Genomic DNA, 6,282 nt, shown 5'->3' with positions numbered 1-6,282 from the left:
TCAGTTCCTATATTCAGATCCAACATTCTATTTCGATTCGATCCATCGGGCCGATCGACTGATCGACGACCCTAGCTAGCTAGCATGTTGAGCTCTTCCGCGGCTGTCGGCGACACACCGCCGCGCACAGCGTCGACCATTGTTGCGCAAGGCATGTCCGGGTCTCATGTGCTCACAGTTCAGGGATACTCTTTACTCTTATACCCTTGGAATCGGCGTCTACAGGGCTATTCCGGCCGGCGTCCTACGCGTTGGAGGGCATATCTGGAGCATCGCTTAGAGCATCTCTAGTGGTTGGCCCTCAAGAGGTGCTAAAAATCGCCCCCTAGGAGAGCACTGGCGCAAAACGCGCGCTGGGGGCGTGATGCCACCCAGTCACGGCGCCCACGGGATTTTTTTGAACGGCGCAAACACGGCGAGTTCATGCATATTTCGGCGACTTCAAACCAAATTCAACCAAACACGGCACAAACATGCCCGCTCATACATATTTAAAATATTTTACAAAAGAAAAACACTACTAGCTAGGCCCGCCCGCCGTCTCGCTCGCCTCTCCGCTCCTCATCGCCCGCCGCCCTTGCAGTTCTACATGCCGTGGAGGTTGTAGAACCGCGTGTAGTCGCCGCCGCCGTCGTCGTCGTCGCCTCCGTCATGGCCGCCGTCCCTGCTGCAACCCTCCCCCGGTTGGCGCGGCGGGTTGGACGGTCCGGCGGCGTCCTCGTCGTTGTCGCTGTCGAGGATCACAACGCCGTGCCCGTCCTCGCGCCCACGCTTGCGGGCGGCGATCTCCTCTAGGGCCCGGGTCTGCCGGGTCATCTCCGTCCGGAGGTAGTCGTCGCGCGCCCACCGCAGGGCGTTCGCGTCGGAGAAGCCGCGCCGGGCTATCTCCTCGTACTCCGGGGGGAGACTGAGCTCCGGCTTGGGCGCGACGAGGACGAGGCGCCCGGAAGCGGGGGTGGAGTCGGCGATGCGGATACCGGAGCTGCGGGTGCGCCGGCTGACAGGCGTGTCCTGGGCTCCTGGGGCTCCGGCTTGACGGGGCGGAGGGTGGGAGAGCCGGTCGACCGACCGGACGAGGAGGAGGACGCCCCGGGGTCCATGCGCCTCGGCGTCCACGAACTCCCACGGCGTTGAGAGAAGGACGGCGGGGAGGGGTACTCCAGCCTCGGTGTGTTGCCACCCTCGATGTACTCGAGGACGGCCTCCAGCGTGCGGCCGGGCACGCCCCACCATCGGCGCCGCCCCTCGGAGTTGAGCCTGCCGGAGGGCACGGCGCCGTTGGTGGCCTCGAGCTGCTCGGCGTGACGGTGGCGGAAGTAGGGCTCCTAGACCGGGCTGTCGGGGACGTAGCGCGGCCCCTCCCTCGCCGCCCGCGGCAGAGAGGCGCGAATACGCGCGATCTCCGCACGACGCGCCGCCCCGGTGGGCGGTGGTGGCACCGGGACCCCGCCGGCGCTGATTCTCCACGCCCCGGGCACTCGCATGTCCGGCGGGACCGGGTACTCAGCCTCGTAGAGGAGCCGAGCTTCGTTTTCGTGAAGGCGGCGGCGGCCGAACACGTTCACCGCCGCGCCGTCGCCTGGGAATCGTTCGGCCATTTCTACGAACTGGGACGGCGAGGGGAGAGGGAGGAAGGGGAGATAGGGCGCGTCGGCCGTGGAGACTCTGTGCGTGCCACCGGCGCGCTGGGGTCGGCTTATATAGGCGGAGGCGGCGCGAGCACGCGTGGCAGCCTCGTCTACGCGTGGCATGCGCGGGGACGCGCGTCGTCACGCCTTCACTGCGTCGCCCGTGAGGCATCAATGGCGAAGGCTGACCGGCGCGGCAGCGCGCGACAGCTTTGGCATTAATTCGCCGCGGGAAACGGGGCGATGAGGACGACGAAGCGGCGAGAAGCGAGACGAGTCGCTGGCAAGGAGGGCCCGCGGCTCTTTCGCGCCAAAAACGATACGCCCGGCGCCCCCCAGCGTGCCGGGTTCGGGTTGGGCACGCCGGCGCCAATTTCGGCCCGAGCCGGCGAAAATTGGGCCCTTGGGGCGCGACTGGGCCGATTTTTTGGTGCCGGCGATCGAAAAATCGCTTAGGGGACCTTGTTGGAGGCGCGGCTGGAGATGCTCTTACTACCTTGATGGTTTCGACAGAGATTCTACCCACTGTATATCTTTTTTCTCTATTTCTTCACCACGCTGATGTTGTCGGCCATAGTTATGATACTGATGATGATGATGATGATGATGATGTTGATGCTAAGCGAGCTATCAAGATGAGATGCAGGTTTAGCCTGCTGGACCAGGCGGGCGAACCGGTGCCAAATCACACGACGCCATACATGACGTCCATATGATGTGCGCGTGGGCAGGGAATCACGTCTCACAGATTCATCACAAGGGCCGATTTGGAAAAGTCGGCGCATCTTAAAGACGATTGTTTCAGCGTCAGATGCGATGTCAGCGTCACCAAGCTCATCCGAAAGCAGCCCACAACACAAGAATTTGTGATCGTGCCGCCTTCTGACATGGCTCATCAACTTGGCCGTATTTTGGAGACCGGGGAGTCCGGGGACGTGACCTTTGAGGTCCGCGGGGAGACCTTTGTGGCGAGAGACGTAATTTAGGACTATGGTTCAGCCGAACCTATGGTTTATGCAATACGATTTAACATCCTATTACATGTGGATATGTAACATGCATGTCAACTGCATTTTTTAATCAACCATGTATGGATCCTCATGAATAGACATGCATGTCAACTGCATTTTTTAATTAATGATGCATGAATCCTCATGAATAGTGTTTAGAAACCAATGGTGTCGAGCGTAGGTTCGGCTGAACCATGGTTCCGTAAAACATTTTCGCCTTTGTGGCCCATAAGCATCTGCTCGCTGCTCGGTCGCCGATGTTCATGGCGCAGCTCTTCGGCCCCATGATGGAGAATGATGCAAAGTGTATACAGATTGATGACATGGAAGCCAAGGTTTTCAAGATGATGCTCCACTTTATTTACACGGACACACTGCCTAATATAGATGAAGGTGAAATCACGGAGATGGCTCAACATCTGTTTGTGGCGGCAGACAGATACAATTTGGAGAGGCTCAAATTGATTTGCGCGAATATGCTGTGCAACTACATGGATGTAGGTACAGCGGCGACTACATTGGCACTGGCTGAGCAGCATGATTGTGACAAGCTTAAGGAGGTATGCTACAGGTTCCTCAAATCTTTTCAAAATTTGAAGGCAGTCACGCTGACTGTGGCTTTAAGCATCTCAAGATCATTCGCCCCAATATTCTAGAGGAGCTACTCCGTCGTTAGGTGGGTGGTTGATGCTCCTTGATCTTGTTCCCTTTCTACTCTTCCTTGGAAAGAGATAATGATGATGTAATTATTATGTGGACCAAGTTAGCAATCCAGCTTTTTTCGTTTATAAGCCTCTACATCTTTGGTAAATAAGTATATGGAGATACAAAATAGTATGAAAGACAAATTTGCATGAACTAATTGATATACTGGCCATAATCCAATAGGTGAGTCCTGATATAAGGTTGTCGGGAAGTAGTGCAGCAGTATGTCGACTGATTTATTTCCTGGGTCCAATGGGCTTGATGTTTGTCCGAGCATAGCCTTTTTCTATTATGACAGCTGATGGTAAACTCTCTGCATTGCAGCGCCCATTCATATAATTACAGAAAAATTGGAGATGTAAATAAGTACGTACAATATAAAAGAAACAAAAGTGTATCTACCTCAACTGATTTATTTTTTCATTTATTTTTTGAGAAAACGCAAAGGGCATTTGTGTTCCATTGCATTGGAAAGATAGGGAAGTTACATCCTCCTAGGAGGCAAATGTTACACAGCTCAGTGGACATCCCAAGATGATGGCAAAACGACCCTGAGCCCTTGAGCCCTTGAGCCCCAGCCTTTGCCCAGCATCTGGTCTCGTCCTTGATCCTGTCTACGAGCTCATTGAGTGATGGGTTCACATGGTCAAGAACACACGCATTCCTATGCTTCCAGATCATCCATGGCACCAAAAGCGCAGTGGATTTCAGCGCCTTGCGGAGCGCTGGCGGTGTGGATTCCTTCGCGCGAAGCCACCAGTCCATGAGCGAGGCGTCGTGCTCGAGCGCTGGTGCCGGCAAGCGCAGCCAAGAGAGGACCTCGTGCCATGTTTGCCTAGCGAAAGGGCACGTGAGCAGCAAATGCCGGATTGTCTTCGGTTCTTGGTCGCATAGAAGGCACCGCGGGTGGTGCTACAGGCCGCGGCGTGCGAGTCGCTCCGCAGTCCAGCGTCGGTCTTGGTTTGCCATCCAATAGAAGAATTTCACTTTCGGCAGCGCTCAGCTCTTCCATATGAGCTTCCAAGAGTGGCAGACCGTCGATCCCTGGAAGGTGGCCCGGTAGCAGGACTATGCGGTGTATACGACGTTGGCCGTCCAACTCCAGAGAAGCTTGTCTGGCTCGTTGGACAACGCGGCATGCTGCACGAAGTGCAATAGCCTCATGTACTGCCCAATCTCGTGGAAGCCAAGGGCGTAGTGAATGTCGCGCGCCTAGTTGTTGCTGGTGATGCCCTCCGCCACCGTTCTCGATTTCTAGCGATTCTTGGGGATGCACTGATAGAGCATGGGCGCTAGCTCGCAGACGGACTGGTCGCGGAGCCAGCGGTCCTCCCAGAAGAGGGTGGTCGTGCCGTCCTCGATCGCCATGGTCGTGGAAGCGTAGAAGAGCGCGCGCTCCTCCGGGGTGAATTGCAGGTCCAGTCCCTGCCATGCGTGATTAGTGTCCGTGCGCGCAAGCCAGAGCCATCGAAGCCGGAGCGCGAGCCCAGTGCGCTCGAGAACGCGGACACCTAGGCCACCATATTCGATCGGGCGGAAAACCCGGCGCCAATTCACGTGACAGTGACCGCCATGGGCGTCTGCGCGACCGGCCCAAAGGAAACCACGCTGAATCTTCTCGAGTTGCTTCAGGGTTTTCTTTGGGGGCGCGGGCGCGAGCAGCTGGTGTATCAGAATCGCACGGAGCACCGACTTGGCAAGCGCCAGCCGTCCGGCCTTGTTCATCAACCATGCCTTCCAGGTTGGGAGACGCCCAGCCATCGCGTCGACAAGAGGCTGCGGCTGGGCTGCGGAGGGACGACGAGTAGTGAGCGGGATGCCGAGGTAGGTGACCAGTAGGTCCACCGCGGGGCACCCCAGCAGCACAGTCAGGTGCGCACTAGAATCGTCGCCATGAAGGACCATGGCGGAGCTCTTGGTGTAGTTCACCTGGAGTCCAGAAGCCGTGCCAAACACGTCTAGGATGCCCTTGACAACGGAGACCTTATTAGTCGTGGCGTGGCAAAAGAGAATCACGTCATCAACGTAGGGAGAAATCGTCGGGATGGCGTGACGGGGGTGGAGCTGCTCCATGATGCCGGCCTGGAGGGCGCAGCGCATTAGTCGACCAAGCGTGTCCACCGCAAGCACGAAGAGCTGCGGGAAGGTGGAGTCACCTTGGCGCAGTCCGCGGTGGTGCCAGATCGTGGGGTTGGGGACTCCAGTGAGCATGACACGAGTATTGTCCGTGGACAGGAGGATGGTCGACCATTCCCTCAAGCGATCCCCAAGCCCATACTGGCGCAGAACCTCGAAGAGGAAGGGCCAGGAGATGGAGCTGAAGGCGCGCGTGAGGTCGAGCTTGAGCATGATTCTAGATGCGCCAAGTTGATGCAGCAGCTTGAGAGATTGCCAGAGTAGAATGAAGTTGTCGTGGAGGCTACATCCGACGATGAACACGTTCTGGTTGCGGCTGACAGCAGTGTCGAGCTTGGGAGCAAGGAGCAACGATAGGACCTTCGCAAAGATCTTGGCCACAATGTGAATCAAGAAAATAGGGCGGTAATCGCCGAGCTTGTGGGCGTCTGCGCGTTTGGGCAGCAAGGTTGGCAGAGCTTGGTTAAGCTTGCTGAACCCGCACCCGCGCAACATGTAGAGCAGCTCGAAAACATCAAGGATGTCCTGCCCAATGACGCTCCAGTAAGCGCGCAAGAATTCCATGGTAAAGCCGTCCGGCCTAGGCTCCTTGCGCGTCGGCATGCGCTTGACAGACTCCCATATCTCCTCCAGGCTGAAAGGCACTTCTAGGCATGCTAGGTCGCCAGGTGCGATGACCTGGGAAAGGTCCAGGGTGTGATCCCGGGCCACGGCAGTACCCAGCAAGTCGTCGAAGTGCGAGAATGTCGCATGGGACATATCCTCATGATCTCTGAGCACATGCCCGTCCGCGGTGAGGCTAT

The sequence above is a fragment of the Triticum urartu genome, chromosome 2A, assembly GCF_056163025.1.
Source record: "Triticum urartu cultivar PI428250 chromosome 2A, HENAU_Tu73, whole genome shotgun sequence".
In the NCBI taxonomy this organism is placed as follows: Eukaryota; Viridiplantae; Streptophyta; class Magnoliopsida; order Poales; family Poaceae; genus Triticum; species Triticum urartu.
This window is presented reverse-complemented; position numbering follows the sequence as displayed.